Genomic DNA, 18248 nt, shown 5'->3' with positions numbered 1-18248 from the left:
GGTTGGGGACCACTGCTGTAAAATATAACCAGATCATCAACAAATGCCCTCAATTTATAAACCTCTTTCTTAATATTGTGCCCCTTATTTCATCATCTTGACAGCCTTATTCTAATTATATAAGCAATGTGGTGGCTTAGTGGTGAAGATTCTCACCTCCCACTTGGAAGTTTGAGAGTTTAATCATAGGCAGTGGCAGCTGTTTCTCTATCAGGGCACAAAAAGAAAACATCTGCTGTGAATTCCACATGGGCCTCAGGAAAAGCATCCTGTCAGGAAACGTCAGCTCCGTTCACTTGCCCCAACTCCATTCTGAATAAAGAGATTAAAGGATTGTAAAAAGTGAAAAAAATCAGTACTAATTATAAAGTTGTAAGATTGGCTTTACAGTTTATATCTCATTGGTGCCATTTGATTGGAAATTAAAGTCATCAATATTGTTGAAATAGGATCAAACTAATTTCTTTTTAATTTGAGGCTCTTTTTAGAGATAGACTTGTAGATTTGGATATGAATGTAGGGTGGGATTTGAACTGCCAAATTGTAGGCAGTTGGTTGCAGAACTAGCTTGCAGTACTGCAGTGTAACCACTCTGCCACAGAGGGTACGAAACAGATGGAATAACTATATCTAGAATATCTGAAGATTGCACAAATCTGTTCTAGGCCTACACAATATGCAAAATTATCAGCAGAGTCCTTGCTGTTAATGGTGGAAAATCCTGGCAAATATTAGAAACAATTGGTATCACAAGCTGGCATACTGCATATACTGCAATGATGAGAAATGGCTCCAATAATTCCAGAACAAACATGGCTGTTAGATGCTAAGGACTAACAATGATGTTTCTAAAACTTTGTCAGGCTAAATTTGTCTTTTCTAACAAAAGGAAATTTAATTCAAATGTCTTTTCTAACAAAAGGAAATTTAATTCAAATGAATCAAAGTTATCCAAAGAGATATAAAATCCATGGTTGTATAGATATTTACAGTACTGGAAGGAAAATAAATGAAGAATAGTTTCAGCACCATTGCAATAAACAAAGAAGTATAGCAAAGCACTAGCTTGACTCGTAATATCTAAGTACATCAAAGATATGAAGCTAAAAATCTAGTTATCTATTTAAATTCCCCTCCAAAAATTTTAAGTATGAGATGCTAAAATTGACATCTATCTCTTAGATTTTAGGTGACTTAACTACCCAGAACATATATTTACACACAAAAAAACCCCAGCTGCACATCTTATGGTATTATTTCCAATTACATGTCTATGTTAGTAGATTATTTCCTTCTTCACCCAGGATTAACCATTTGGGACTGGGCCAATGCAACTGAGCATAATGTACTTTATTGCACCAATGAAATGTATTTATGCAAGCTACAAAAGTGAAATAAAAGAAAATTGCTTTAATTAAGGTATAAATGAAACCATTTGTTGTACTGAAAAAGACATTCTCAATTTGCTTTGAGCATAGAAATGTCCTTTATAACCTATATTGGCAGCATACATGACTGCTGCCTTTCAGTTATAAATGTCTTGGGTGACCAAGCAAGCAATAACTCCAGCTGCTCCAGACACATAATGACACTCCCAGTACTGTGTTCCATTGCTCTGATGGATGCATTTTTCGAATACACTAAGCACACTCTGCATATCAGTGGCTTCTGCAACAGAAGGGATTTTGAAATTAGGTCACGTATATTGATGGACTGGCACATAAGATGGATGGAGTGGATTAAGAAATATTTAAATATGCATCAGAATATATAGGCTGTCACAGAAATGCATATTTGACCACTTGTGAGCCGCAGCCATGTAGAACTGCTGCAGAAAACCCTCAAGTGCCATAAGATTTTTACATTTCTATGTTTAAAAAACAATTAAACAATTGTTATATATTATAGTAAAACAAATCCTTAAAGAGGTGTATACCACACATTATACACACACCAAAATCTTTATGCTAAACAGAACAAAAAAATTCAAAACTGCTATTGCTTCCTAGTCCAATATTGATAAGAATTACAGTAATCCACTTGTTTCACAAAATTAAATTAACAATCTTTTCTCAATGTTAATCTATGCCTTTTCTTTTGATGTCATGCATTTTTTATCAAGTTGTACATCAGCAAGTATTCACTTTGGTCATTCTTAAGCAAATCATTGGATTTGTAATTTAAGAAAAGGTTGTATAAAACTAGTTTTTTAAAAAAAAATATGTATGTATAAGTAATTGTTGTATGCTGCCCAAAGTCACTGTGATAGTTCCTTAGCCACCAGCTTTGACAATGAGGAAGAGCCAGCTCTGGGGATATTTGACAGGAATTATGGGGAACACCAGGGGGGCATAGAAGGCTCTGTGGCAGGTTTGGATGGTCTAGATGAGGCTATGTTAAGAACGTCAGGAGAATCCAGAAGAGTGGCCAAATGTCTTCACTGCCAGCTGCATAGGCAGGAGAGATGCAGCTACAGCCAATTAATGGGAATGACCACTGGCCACATGGACTATAGAAGAGGCACAGCTGCAACTGATCAATGGAAAAGAGGAAAAATTCCACCCTTGTAAGGTCTTCAAGAGCTGAATGGAGGGAGATACAACAGAGGTCAGTGATGCAACTGGCGAGAAGGCAGCATTGCCTCTCCTAATGAGGAATGCTGGTTGGTACCTATTTACTTTGGTGTTTGGGGCAGAGACAACCTGTCATGCCCCCATCAGATCCTGAATCTGTGGAGGATGAGCAGGAGCTGGGGCTGACAGAGGTCAAGGGGATGGCCTCATTGGCTTGGGAGGAATATGGGGAGGAGATGGACAAGGCAGCCCTGGGCTCCTCAGGACTGGGACACATTGCCAGCAGGGAGGAATGGGGACAGGACAACTGAGAGGGCATTTGCAGGACTGCTTGCTTCTTCCTTGCTTCATGGACTCATTGCTTATTACTTGCTTCATGGATTTATTTTCTTGTTCCTTTGCCTTTATTTATTTATTTATTTATTTATTTATTTATTTATTTATTTGATTTGCCAATTGTTTACAAGATAATAAGTATAAGTGTATACATAGTTGTGAATACATGAAATGGGTACATATAAGAAAAATAAAAGAATAAGAGAAACAATAGGACAGGGACGGTAGGCACATTGGTGCGCTTATGCACGCCCCCTACAGACCTCTTAGGAAAGGGGTGAGGTCAATAGTAGACAGTCTAAGGTTAAAGTTTTTGGGGTTTGGGGAAGAGACCACAGAGTCGGGTAGAGTATTCCAGACATTGACCACTCTATTGCTGAAGTCGTATTTCCTGCAATCAAGTTTGGTGCGGTTTACTTTGAGTTTGTATCTATTGTGTGCTCTTGTGTTGTTATGGTTGAAGCTGAAGTATTCATTGACAGGTAGGACATTACAATGTATGATTTTATATACCATGCTTAAGTCAGACCGAAGACGGCGTAATTCAAGGTTTTCTAGTTTTAGAATTTCAAGTCTGGTGGCATAAGGTATTCTACAACGAGTAGAAGAGTGGAGAACTCTTCTTGTGAAATATTTCTGGACTTTCTCAATTGTGCTAATATCAGATACGTAATGAGGGTTCCAGACTGATGAACTGTATTCGAGTATTGGTCTAGCAAATGTTTTGTATGCTCTGGTTAGTAGTGTGATATTACCAGAGAAAAAGCTACGTAGGATTAGGTTAACAACTCTTAATGCCTTTTTGGCTATGTAGTTGCAGTGGGCTCTAGCACTTAGATCATTAGAGGTGAGTATTCCAAGGTCCTTTACAGAGCTTGGGTCATCAACAAGATCTTGACTATTCAGCTTGTATTTTATTTTCTGATTTTTTTTGCCAATATGTAAGACAGAGCATTTATTTGTTGAGATTTGAAGTTGCCATTTGTTTGACCATTCAGATACATAGTCAAGATCTTTTTGTAGGGTAGCAGTATTGTCTGTGGTATTGAACAGCTTTACATCATCAGCGAAGAGAACGCAATTGCTCTTAATATGATCACAGAGGTCGTTTATGTAGAGTATGAAGAGAGTTGGTCCTAGAACACTGCCCTGGGGGACACCACTATTGACAGGTACTGGATTTGATAGGACGCTCCCGATTTTGACCATTTGTTGTCTGTTTGACAGGAATGCTTCTATCCAGTTATTCAGTTGTCCAGAGATACCATAGGATTTTATTTTTAGGAGTAGTTTGTCGTGTACCACTGAATCAAAGGCTTTACAGAAGTCTATGTAGATTGCGTCTATTGCTTTGCCCTGGTCGAGTTGTGTCGTCCATATGTTTTTGCAGTGTAAGAGTTGCAGATTACAGGATAGTTTTTTTCTGAAACCAAATTGTTTATTGGAGAGTAGGTTGTTTGTCTCTAAGTGGAGGATGATGGATTGGTTAATAATTGATTCCATGACTTTACAGGTGACGCAGCATAAGGAGATTGGCCTGTAATTTTCAACTAGGCTTGGGTCTCCCTTTTTGAAGATGGGGATGACTGTGGCTTGTGACCATAGGTTAGGCAAGGAGCTGGTCCTGAAAGATTTTTCAAAGATTATGCTTAGAGGTTTGGCTATGGCAGTGGATAGCTTTCTTAAGAAGTAGGCACATATTCCATCCGGTCCAATAGATAGAGATGGTTTTAGATTGCGTAGTGATTTTTCAACATTGTCTTCTGTGAAATCGATATGTATTAGATCATTGTTGTTATCTGTGGTACGGCTAGGAAATACTGGGCATGATCCATTGCTGTTTACAAATACTGAGCTGAAGAATGTGTTAAAGATGTTGGCTTTAATGGTGTCGTCGTTGCAGTCTTTACCATCAGGTCCTATCAAGGGAGGGATGGACCTTGAGTCTTTTAGTTTGTTGTTTACAAAATTGTAAAAAGCACGGGTGGAATTGGTGCTTAGAAGGTTTTCTTCTTGTTTAATGTGGTAATTGGTGCATTCGGTCTTTATCTGGTGGCATAAATTTTTGTATCGGTTTTTGAAATTGGCAACGTGACCAGATTTGTTTTTCCGCCAGAGTGATCTCTTTTTGGATTGAAGTTTCCTTATTGATATGGGTAATCTGCTTTTTTGTTTTGTTTTGGGAGTTGTTGTTGGAACATATAGTTTGATGACTCTTTTGACTTCAAGTAAAAATATGTTGTAATGGTCTTCAACTGTATTGCATCCAGTGAATAGAGATTGCCAATCAAGGGATGAGAGATCGTTGTCTATAAGATCATAGTTTCCTTTTTTGAAGTTACAATTGGGGATTACATCATTGTGGTGATTTTTGTGTGGACGTATGTTGAGACAAAAGTCAATCATATTGTGGTCACTACTGGAAAAGGGTTCTTTAGTTTGTATTCCGTAAATTAAATTCAAACTGTTGCAGAAGATGAGATCGAGGCAGTTGTTTTTTCTAGTGTTGTTGGTTACTAGTTGTTCCAGTCCCAGATTTGTAATAGCATTGTAGAAGGTTATGTGTATGATTTCAGTTGTACAATCATTTAGGGTCCAGTCAATATGAGGTAGATTGAAATCACCAAGAAGGATAAAAGGGTATGGGCAGGATGCAGCCCATGTTAGTAATGTATTTAGCTTGTTTACATGTTCGATGTCATAATCAGGTGCTCTGTAACATAGTAAGAATCGAATTGTGATATTTAAGGATAGTTCACAGATGATGGTTTCAGGAAGGGCAAGCTCCTGGGTAACTTGGATATTTTTTAGATGTAAAGATTTTTATAGAATATAGCAACACCACCTCCTCGTCGATTTTCACGATCTGATCGGTAAACATGATAGTCTCTTACTGTGGTAATGGAGTCGGGAGAGATGCATTGAGCCATGTTTCACAGACAAATATAATGTCGAAGTTAGCCATATTTAGGAGGAAGAGAAATTCAGGTATTTTATTCACGAGGCTTCTTGCATTGAGTAGTTTGCATTTAAGGCCGGCAGTAGTTGGAATTGAGGTAGTTGGGGGCGTGCGTGCCTAGTCTTGGGTGATGGTGAATGGGTTGAGGTAGGGTTGTGGTTGAGGGTAAAAGCTGAGTATTGGGTTGCGTGGCTTACTTTTGATACAGTCAGCATGGTAGTCAATGTACAGGTCCTTCTCTCCATTGTCTAGACAGTTTTTGAGTTCGATGCGGAGTACACGGGAGCGGGCACGTTGCTGTATGGTTAGGTCAGGGCGGCAACGGAGGTTCTTATGGTGTTGGTGTTGGTTTTGGCGAGTGAGTTTATAGTATAAATGAATTTACGTTTGCTTGATTCATTTTTGCAAATGACCCTGCACAAGTGTGGGGCCACAGAGCCGTCTCTATTTTTGAGCTCTCGGTCGATGCGGGAAATGTCAAGTATTTCATCAGCGGAGATGGTTGATGCTTGATAATCTCTGATGATGTTTCGGACAGTTGTGATGTCATCATTGACATTGATGTCTTCTAGACCAAATAAGATGGTGTTTGGACGTTTCCGTTCACGCTCAACGGCTTCTCTGATGAGGATTGGGATATCAATATTTGTCTGGGTTGTGTTTATTTGTGGATTGGGTTTTGGATTGGATTGTGGTTGTTGGGTAGAGATGTGGTTTGTAGCTATTGGATGTTCAGGTTTTTGCGTTGTGTCTTTTTTTTCAAGGTTGGATATTCTTTCTTTTACAGCGTCCAGGGATGCTACTATGGTGTTGAGGGATGTTTTAATGGTTTCGATGGTATCAACTCTTTCAGACAGATCCAGTTTGGGTCTGCATGATTTGCAGAAATATGGAAACTCATTGGATGATTTTAGGTATTGAATCATTTGCTCAGGTAATCCCAAGAAGTCATGATGAGCGTATTTTTTACACAGAGAACATTTGATGGAGTTTTCATTATCCTTTAGATTTTTGTAGCATTTAAGGCATGTGCAGGAGTCTTGTGGTTCATTGGTGGGGATTATCTTCTCTTTAGGTTGTGGTTTGGCGTATGATTTTCTTTTTGGCATGGTAGGATTGTTAAAATAGTACATTGATTGAATTAATTAAAGGAACAATTTTGGGTAATCTATATAGCCAATATTACATCAAACAATCAATTGCAGTAATCTCTCAAGTCAGATAATATTCCTGAGCAACAATCAGCCTGATCAATTAATTACTCTAATCACTAATCAATTAATTACACTAATCATTAATCACACTGTTCATTTAAATTCACTAAATCAATGATTTTGCTATTCAATTAAATTACATGAATTTTGATCTTTTAAACTAGTCAGTAATCACACTATTTGCACTAAAAACTCTAATCACACTAATCAATTAAAAACAATAAATCAATTAAACCATTAATAAAATATTTTATAGAAATTGATTATCTAATCGTTGATATAGGTGATGAGGTAGAAAAGTTGTAAGTTTTGAGGTAATGAGGTAGTATTAAGAGTCTGCAAGGAACGGGTTAATTGTTTTACTAGCAGCTGAATGAGAATGAGAGGAATTTATCGCTCTTTGAATAGCAGATCGCTATTACTCTGTAAACAGGAAGTTGTAACACAATGTTCCAAGGGTTTTTATCCAAGTGAAGGAAAGATTGAACAGCTCACAGGAAACTATTTGTTTTTGTTTTCCCTTGATGAATGAGATTTCTGGGCCCCTCCTAGTTAACTGAATACACTTTCAAAGTTTGTTGCTTTTAAGAGAAAGAGGCACGTCTTGCACTGGTAAATTCAAACAGTTTATATTTTTACTGTGTAGACTCAGATTTGTATTGAGCATTCACTCCTGGCTTTAATATACCTCTGCTTCTATCACTCCTGGAGTCCGGATTAGCAATTTGGCGAGGAGAAAAGAGGGAAGAGGGAAATGGGGGCGGCAGGGTAGCAGCGGCAGCGGCAGCGGTGTCTCCTCTGACTTTTTCCCTCCCTCGCTGCCCGTCGTCTCCCCAACCAACTTTGGGACAGAAAATCCTAACTCCTAAGACGCCAAGTTCCTGGGATCTTGGATTCCCAGCGGATCCCTTGCAAGATCGAGCCCTGCTTTTCCGCGGATCCACCGCTCGGATTCTTCTTTGCCTGCGAGGCTCGTCCCGGTTAAAAAGGCGTCCCCCCTCCACTCCCGGCCCTCGCCCGCTTGCCTTTGCGCCTCCGGGCTGTCTGTTTGCGCTCTTTCGCGGGTCGTGAGAACGCTCGCTCCGTGCCCCGAACGAATCTTTGTGATTCTCCTGGGGGAGATGATTCTGCCGGCCCTTCCCGATCGTTTCCCGGTACTTTCTCTTTCCCCTCTGGGGCTGTTTCAGGTCCGGAAGGCTCGGGGTTGAATGGCTGCTAAAGCGGCCGGAGGGAAAGCCCTTGCCAGGAACAGGAGTCCCTGCCGCCTCCGGCCCAGCCTCTCGCAACGATGCTGCGTGGGGAAGGGAAGGCGAAGGATGCTTTAGCTGCTCCGTTTTACAAAGCCGGGCAGGAAACGCGGCCAGCGTCGGTGGCAACGGCGCCGCTTCGCCACCTGCCTCTCTGCGCCTCCTCTGCCTTGAGTCTTTTAGTTTGTTGTTTACAAAATTGTAAAAAGCACGGGTGGAATTGGTGCTTAGAAGGTTTTCCTCTTGTTTAATGTGATAATTGGTGCATTCGGTCTTTATCTGGTGGCATAAATTTTTGTATCGGCTTTTGAAATTGGCAACGTGACCAGATTTGTTTTTCTGCCAGAGTGATCTCTTTTTGGATTGAAGTTTCCTTATTGTTATGGGTAATCTGCTTTTTTGTTTTGTTTTGGGAGTTGTTGTTGGTACATATAGTTTGATGACTCTTTTGACTTCAAGTAAAAATATGTTGTAATGGTCTTCAACAGTATTGCATCCAGTGAATAGAGATTGCCAATCAAGGGATGAGAGATCATTGTCTATAAGATCATAGTTGCCTTTTTGAAGTTACAATTGGGGATTACATCATTGTGGTGATTTTTGTGTGGGCGTATGTTGAGACAAAAGTCAATCATATTGTGGTCACTGCTGGAAAAGGGTTCTTTAGTTTGTATTCCGTAAATTAAATTCAAACTATTGCAGAAGATGAGATCGAGGCAGTTGTTTAGTCTAGTGTTGTTGGTTACTAGTTGTTCCAGTCCCAGATTTGTAATAGCATTGTAGAAGGTTGTGTGTATGATTTCAGTTGTACATTCATTTAGGGTCCAGTCAATATGAGGTAGATTGAAATCACCAAGAAAGATAAAAGGGTATGGGCAGGATGCAGCCCATGTTAGTAATGTATTTAGCTTGTTTACATGTTCGATGTCATAATCAGGTGCTCTGTAACATAGTAAGAATCGAATTGTGATATTTAAGGATAGTTCACAGATGATGGTCTCAGGAAGAGCAAGCTCCTGGGTAACTTGGATATTTTTTAGATGTAAGGACTTTTTATAGAAGATAGCAACACCACCTCCTCTCACGAATTTCACGATCTGATCGGTAAACATGATAGTCCCTTACTGTGGTAATGGAGTCAGGGAGAGATGCATTGAGCCATGTTTCACAGACAAATATAATGTCGAATTTAGCCATATTTAGTAGGAGGAAAAATTCAGGTATTTTATTCACGAGGCTTCTTGCATTGAGTAGTTTGCATTTAAGGCCAGTAGTAGTTGGAATTGAGGTAGTTGGGGGCGTGCATGCCTAGTCTTGGGTGATGGTGGATCGGTTGAGGTAGGGTTGTGGTTGAGGGTTAAAGCCGAGTTGCGGGTTGTGTGGCTTACTTTTGATACAGTCAGCATGGTAGTCAATGTACAGGTAATGTATGTACAGGTAATGTATATTCTTCCCATGTTTTGTTACACAGCAAAGTGCTGGTTCCCAATTTAAAGGCAGAGCCCAGAGTCCCCTGGTTACAACCCCCACTCTCACTTATCTGTCATTATTTCTTTCTAAAATTCTGTCTTTCCTTATGCTGCCTAGGCAGGCAAGGATATTGTTTCTATTCTTCACTTCAGGGTCATTCTATCCTTAATTTTTAAGAAAGATTTACAGGGAAGGAAAAGAATACTCCTAATTAGCAATATTCCACAAGAATTAATTACTTAATTAATCAATCAGATATATATGGCCACTTACCTATAATATAGGGCTCCGGGGGCTTATGATATTAAAATACAAAAAAACATTAAAAACATACAATCCTAAAAACATACAAATCCTAACATTTGACATAACCAGAAGAAGGACTTCGTTACACATTAGAGTCCTAGGCTGGAGCATAGAGCCAAGTCTTTTCAAAGGGAACAGAATGGTTGGAATTAGGTGTATAGGGATAGGGATAAATTTTTCCTTTTATTTTGCACAAATAATCTCTGCAAAATCCTACTACTTATAAAGAAGAAAACATTAGAATTATTTTACTATTTATGGTGATTCCATTCTCTTCCGCTTTCACCAAAGTTTGTTTTTTTAAAAAAAGATAGTAACAAGGTAGATTATTCCAATAACAAGTTCTTTCAGATAATCAACATATCAATTGTAATTTGCTGTGCTGAAGACAAAGCAGTCATTTCTTTGCTTTATAGGTCCTCCATACAATTATCTTATTGAACATATTAAGTTTCATTCTGCCAATGTTTATAATATTCTTGGATATCCTGAAGAATCTTTAATCTCTGAATTCTTTAATTATTGAATTATCACATACACACAAATGGATTGATGAAAATATTGTGGAACTGAAGCGACTTTTACTCAGCAGACTGACTGCACAAGTCAAAAAGAGGGCTGTGAAAATATTTACAGACCCCTCACATCCTGGACATAAACTGTTTCACCTCCTTCCCTCAAAACGACGCTATAGAGCACTGAACACCAGAACAAACTAGACACAAGAACAGTTTTTTCTTGAATGCCATCACTCTGCTAAACAAATAATTCCATCAACACTGTCCAACTATTTATAAAGTCTGCACTACTATTACTATTAACCTTCTCATCACTCCTTATCACCCATCCCCTCCCACTTGTGACTGTATGACTGTAATTTTATCGCTTGTATCCTTACTATTTATATTGACTGTTTCCTAGTATGAATTGATTGCTTATTGTACCCTATGACTATCATTAAGTGTTGTACCTTATGATTCTTGATGAATGTATCTTTTCTTTTTTGTATACAGAGAGTATTTGCACCAAGACAAATTCCTTGTGTGTCCAACCACACTTGGCCAATAAAGAATTCTATTCTATTCTATTATGCAGGAATCCAAATTAAAGTATTCATGATAGGTAACAGTTCAGTTTCTGCTTGAACAGATCCAGTAAGGAACAGCTCAGCAATTTTCTGGGGAATTGGTTTAACTGTTGAGCTACTTTTAATGCTTTCCCAATATTCAGCCAGAATTCCTATAACTAAAGCCATCATTTTGCATCCTGTCTTCTAGAATGTTAAAGGATAAATTTTGGTCTTCAGCGAGACATTATTTCAAGTGAAAGAATGGCACATATTCACTCAGTCATCACCCATTAAGCATTCCATGTTCTTTATGTCTTTTCATAGGACTTCACAGTTTTAATAGGTCTGTGAGGTGCCCAAGTATGTCTTTACATCATGACATAGAAATGAGAAGATTCACCTCACTGAGGAACTACTCTCATTCCAACAGGCATTTTCATGAATTTTCATTATTAGATATGTATAACATCCATTAGAAATCTAAAGAAAGGGAGCTTCCGGCAGTGATGCCAAGATGAAAGGGTGAAGGGAGAGCAGTCTCCATCTCTGGATCCCATTTTTTCACTTTTGGGGACCTTTCGGGGCGTGAGGAGCCTGGAGAGCCAAGCGGAGAAGAGGGGAAGCCTGGAAGATGGCGAAGCGAAACACGATCGCCAGCCGGCAAGAAGGGAAACCCCTGAAAACCCGAAGTGAAAGTGTCTGTCATTTTATTATGGCAGATCCGAGGCCCTGGCTGAACTGTGAATGAGGAGGAAGTGAGAAGATTATCAACAGAAAATGTCATTGAAGTTAAAATCCCAAAGTTGCAACTGTGATGATTTGCCAAAAGTAAGTTTGAACTTGTTCCTGAAGAAAAAAGAGCTCCGGTGAAGGGGAAGTAACCCCATAGTACAGGCGGTGAGACAGTAAGAGCTGTGATTCAGCACTTTTTACAAACGGAAAGAGACTGAAGGAGAGGGGGTATAAGTTGGAAGTGAATAGTTCTAGGAAGCTGAAAGGCGGAGATTGAAATAAGACGAGAACTGGTTGGAGAAGAAGAAAATCGAGGGAAGCCAGAGGAGGAGGTGATGAAAAGAAGGTGATAAGGGAGAGACAATTGACTTCTCTCTACTTCTTGGATGGAGGGCAATTACGAGATCAACGTGGTGAGTGGAGAAGGAGAAAGTGAACTCTGATTGGGACATGAGAGCGATACGAAGGAAAGAAAAGAAAGTCTTGGAAGGAAGGAGGAGGTGAAGTGGAAGTGGAGAGACATTGAAAGGATCAGAAGGAAAGTAAGGACAACAAGAGAAAGGCGAGACACGGAGAAAGGAGTGACTGACCGGTTTTCAAGCGGAAAGAGACAGCAGGACATTAAGGGGAACGGAGAAGAAGAAAATTTCGCAGAGAGTGGGCTGAAAGAAACGATGAAGGAGGATTGGAAAGAAACGGAGAAGATACGAGTGGAGTCATAAAGAGAGAGACTTGGAGGGAGTAGTAGAAAGACAAAGTAGAAGAGAGGAGAGTGGAAAATGGTTCGGACTGAGATGGTGAGATTGGAAAGAAAAGAAAAGGAAATCTTTGAGTGAGGTGTATGAACTATAAACTTTAAAGATAACAAAATAGGCTGGTATTGAAATATAAGTTTGATTTATATGATTAACATGATCTGTATGACCTGTATGATTTGAATGTATTTGTCTATTAGAGCACTGTCTTAAGGAGATTGTGGGTATAAGAAATCAAAAAAGAGGCTTTCTCCTTCTTTAATTTGAAATAACTTGATGATATATTTATCTTGATTAAATAGGATTATTGGGTTAAGGAACGTAGTGATAAATAATCTTAGAGTAGGATATTAAGAGTTTAAGAAGAATATATATTGTTGTGAGTATAGAGAATCTAAACCTTGACCCCTCTTTTATTGTATAAAGGAGAAACTACAATACATTGTGTATAGAAAGAAATAGAAAATGGGTGTTTGAGTAAGAGATATAGAGATACATGTAGATATAGATCTTTCAACTGATAAATACCTGATTACTGCTCTAAGTTAAAAGTGAATTAAGAAATTAAACAGGGGGGCTTATTGTCTTTCTTTCTCTATTGGGGTGATATTTGAGGTTATAATTACTTTGATTAAATATTGTATATTGAACTAAGGAAATATAGTGATAAATAAGTTTTGATTACAATATTAAGAGATTAAGAGATTAAGGGGAGAGTATATTTAGGTGATTAGATATAAATGGAAATTAGATTCCCCCTTTTATTATAAATAAAAGGAAAAAAAGAATAAATTTTAATACTTTGTGCATAAGGAAAGGCAGGAGGGCTTTGTCTGAGTAGGATATTGTTAGATATATAGTGATATTGACCTTGAGATAGAGAAAGGGATAATAAGTGGTGCTAATTCTATATAATTATAATAAAGAGATTTGAAAAGAAGAAGGAATAAATTGAAAGTAAGAGATTAGTTTAAAATATATTGTAAAGGAGATAATAAAATAGGTAGAAACAAATAGAGCTTGAAAATAAGACAAGGGCCATGACATCAGCCTGGAGAATGGCAAAGAAGACAACATCTAGTCTAACATTGACAATTGACACCTGCCGGTCAAAAGGCAGTTGAAGGAATGTCAGGGGCAGAAAAACAAACTGTCGCTAATATGCAAACAATACAGCCTTCGTTAATGACCATTCAAGAAACCATGCTTAAAATGCAAGAACAACAGATAAAAATGCAAGAGAATATTTTGCAAAATCATATGGAATTGAAAGGCAATATTAATAAATTAGAAGACAAAGTTGATACCATACAGCAAACAATGCAAAAGAATGAGCAGAAACTAGAAAAGGTGGAACTTAGAACAGTACAAAATGAAAAGAAACTGGAACTAATGGACAACAGGATGATGACAATAAATAAAAGATTAGAAGAACAGATTATCCACCAAGAGATGGACCGCGCTGCCTATTACTTGAGGTTTCAAAATATCACTGAAAGTAGAGATGAAGATCTGAATGTGCTTATGGCAGAATTACTTGCGCCAGCTTTACAAAGAGATCCTGCTAGAAATCAATGAGGCCTATAGAGTTCAAATGAGTTACGCTCGACGTAACAGGTTACCCGGGGAAGTCCACATGCGATTTGCCAGGAAACAAGTACGTGACATAATATACAAGATAATGCAAGATGAACCTTTGGTTTATAAAGATAAAGAAGTGCAAACCCTGAAGCAGGTTCCCAAGAAGGTGTGTGAACAGAGAAAAGACTATAAGTTTTTGGCAACACAACTTATCCAGAAGAATATAATGTTTCAATGGTTAATTCCAGAAGGCTTGTTGGTAACATGGCAGGAAAAGAGGATCAGGATAGATAACTTAGACAAGGCGCAAGATTTCTGTGAGCAGATTGGAGGAACAGAAGAAGAAAGCAGCGGTAGAGAGGAGCTAGAGACAGAAAGCCAAGAAGAAGAACAACAGCAAGATATAGGAGGCCTAGAACAAGAAGGAGAGAACAAGGAGGAGATGGAAGGAAGAAAATTAAGAACACGCCCGCAAAGAGAGACTAGAATTAACAGAAGACAGATAATATCCCACAAGTAGAAAGACGGAAATGGAAACGAAGCTATTATCATTAAACATAAATGGTCTAAACTCACCCATTAAAAGGAAACAGATACTATCTAGATTAGCCAAACAGAAATTAGAAATAGTATGCCTGAAAGAAGTTCATATTAAAAAACAATTCTGGAAATGTATAGAATATCCTAAATTAGGAAGGTTATTTGTAGCCCTGGCAGATCAAAAACAGAAAGGGATAGCAGTATATGTTAAAAAAGAAATTAAGGCTACCGCCTTAATTATATGTAGACCCACAAGGGAGAATTTTGATACTTGAACTAGAATTAGGGTACAAGCCAATGTTATTAGTTACATTTTATGCGCTGAATGACAACCAAAGTCAATTCTATAAGGATTTACATGAGAGAATCATTGAGATGGGACAAGATAATGTATGCATTGTGGGAGATCTTAATGAGGTAGTAGATATAAGGAAGGATTATTTTAGTAATGCAAAGAACAAAAAGAAAAGGAAAATTTTGCCCAGATCCTTTTTCAATATGACACAGGAACTAAATTTGATAGATCAATGGAGGAGAATAAATTTGGGGAAAAAAGAATTCACGTTCTACTCTAACCCACACAAATCGTGGTCTAGATTAGACATGGCGTGGATGAATGCAGAACTAGGAAACCAACTAGATTCGATAGAGATTATGACAAATGTATGGGCTGATCATAACCGATTAAAAATAACTTCTAAAGGAAGGAAAAGGAAGAGTAGAAGGTGGATACTTAATTCCCAAATTTTAAAGGAGAAAGATTTTGTAGAGAAAATTAAGAAAGAAATGGAACTTTTTTTAAAGAAAAATACAGTTGAGCAAACATCATTACAGAATTTATGGGATACAGCAAAGGCAGTCTTGAGGGGGCTGGTAACAGTGTATACAGTGAAAAGGAATAAGGAAAGATGGCAAAATCAGAATTACAGGAGGAGATTAAAGACCTAGAAAGTAGATTACAAAAAAAACCACAAGATGAAAAATTGAGGAGAGAGATGATTCTTACTAGGCATAAATTGAACATTATAAATCAGGAAGAGAGAGTTAAAGAGATGAAAAGGGCAAAACAGAATTTTTTCGAACATGCAAATAAACCAGGGAGCCCATAAATTAAGATTAGAAAAAGAAGGTTGATACAAGAATTGAAGGATGATGATGGAAAATTAGAATAGTGAATGACTGAGAAAAAGAAAATAGTACAAAAATATTTTGAACAATTATATAGGGAGGATGGAATAAACCCTGAGAATATAGAACAATATTTGAAAAGGGAAGGTCTCCCAGAAATTAGAGAGGAACAGAAAGAGATATTAAATAAAGAAATAACAGTGATGGAATTGAAAAGGGCAGTTGAAAGGCAGAAAGATAATAACACGCCAGGGCCGGATGATCTTCCGGCGGAATTGTACAAATGTATTTATGAATGTCTTGAACCAGTGATGTTAGATGTGTACAATGACACATTTAGACTTTGCTAAATTACCTGGAGAGAAGCGAATATCTCACTAATTCCTAAAGAAGATTTAGATCAAAAACAGATTAAAAATTATAGACCAATCTCACTCCTGAACGCAGACTATAAAATATTCGCAAAAATGTCAGAAAGACTAAAAATTATATTAAATGAACTTATTCATATTGACCACAACAGTTTACTACCTTCTAGACAGATAAGGAACAATATAAGGATAGTATTAAACGTATTAGAATACTATGAGGCCCACCCGGGAAAGCAGGCAGCATTGATTTTCTTGGATGCTCAGAAGGCCTTTGACAATCTTAGCTCGCAGTTCTTGGTCCAACAGGTCGAAATTATGGGATTTGGATCTAAATTTAAGAAAATGATTGGCACAATTTATTCGAACCAAAAAGCTAGGGTATTTATAAATGGGGAGATTAGGAAAAAAAGAAAATGATTGAAAACTAACAATTCTACTATCGACAGTCTATGGTTCCTTGTTTGTTATCAATATTGGTGATATATTTACAAATACATCTTATTGCGAATATATAATTACAACCTCTTTTACATTTTACATTGTTTACTAATATATTTTCTATTTTTGTTCTATCCAGTCACACCTGCATTCCCAGCTTCTATAATATTCTGATGTTTCTTTTTCCTTAAGTGCTAAGGTTAACTTGTCCATCTCTGCACAGGCTGTTATCTTCTGAATAACCATTTCCTCTGTTGGAATATCTGCTTGTTTCTAACACTGTGCAAAGGTTATTCTGGCTGCAGTGAGAATATGCAGTATTATATATTTGACATTTTTAGAAATTTGTCTATTAAATATCCCCAATAGGAAGAATTTTGGTTTTAATTCAATTTGCTCCGCCGTTATTTCCTCTAACCATTTTTTTATTCTATGCCCAGTATCTTTGGGCTTCAGTGCAGGACCACCACATGTGAAAGAATGTTCCCTGTTTCTTTTTACATTTCCAGCAATTCAGATTCATGTTAGGAGACATTTTCGCTATTCTCGAGGGTGAGAGATGCCATCTATAAAACATTTTATAGGCATTTTCTTTATATGCTGCTGATTTTGTAATTTTATTATTCCTTGTCCAAACCTTTTCCCATTCTAATAATGTAATGCTACGTCCTATGTTTCTGCTCCAAGCTATCATGTTGCCTTTGACTACTTCCTCTTCTAATTCCATCTCTTATAAATAATTATAAAATTTAGTTATATTTTTTTTTAATCTGGACCTAATAGAATTTTATCTAATTGTTGTGCCTTGTATAAATTCCAAAATTTTTCTTGTCCTGGCTATATCTATTTTGAATTTGCAAATAAGCCCACCGGTCTACTTGTAGCCCTTGTTCTTGGAGATCTTGCCATGATTTTAAAGTTCCTTGCACATCAAGAAGGTCTTTGTATTTTATCATTTTATTAAGATCTAGATTATTTGGATGTATCATCACCTCCATCGTTGAGATCCAGATTGGGATTTTTGAATAATGTTTTTTTTTTTTGTTCCAATTAGCCAATAAGGAATCTCTAATTATATGTCTGTGGAAATACTTCTGCTTAATTTTTCCAGTGTCCCATAAAAATGCGTGCCATCCCCTCTGTAAATCATGGCCTTCTAAAAATAAGATCCTTTTATTTGACAGATTTGCCCACTTTTTCAACCAAAGTAAGGAGGCTGCACTATAGTATAATTCCCAATTTGGGAGTGCCATATCTCCCCTGCTCTTCATATCTTGCATTGCCTTTGGCTTAGGTTTATCCTCGGTTTTTTCCCTTGCCAGATAAATTTGGTAATTATCTTGTTAAGTTCCACGAAGTAATTTTTATGTATTTTTATTGGTATTGTTTGGAATAAGTAAATAAATTTAGGCGGAATATTCATTGTTATAGTGGCAATCCTCCCTAATAAGGAGATTTGCAATTTAACCCATATCTCTAAATCTTTTTTGACTTGCTGTAATAATTTATTATAATTATTTTCCATTAGA

At 37.5% G+C, this 18248-nt stretch overlaps 1 long non-coding RNA gene across 1 annotated transcript in view; it reads right to left on the bottom strand.

Moving 5' to 3' along the window:
* The window catches only part of LOC148128786 (uncharacterized), a 40265-nt gene that overhangs the window by 1715 nt on the left and 20302 nt on the right, over positions 1-18248 (bottom strand). The window contains exon 2 of the long non-coding RNA XR_015746073.1: positions 157-312. This is a non-coding gene — a long non-coding RNA (uncharacterized LOC148128786). The remainder of the gene's footprint in view (positions 1-156; positions 313-18248) is intronic.

The sequence above is a fragment of the Notechis scutatus genome, chromosome Z, assembly GCF_049901735.1.
Source record: "Notechis scutatus isolate UNSWTSFEM ecotype Mainland chromosome Z, rNotScu1.2, whole genome shotgun sequence".
Classification (NCBI taxonomy): Eukaryota; Metazoa; Chordata; class Lepidosauria; order Squamata; family Elapidae; genus Notechis; species Notechis scutatus.
Note: the sequence above shows the minus strand (reverse complement) of the source record. Positions and strands in the feature narration are given on the sequence as shown.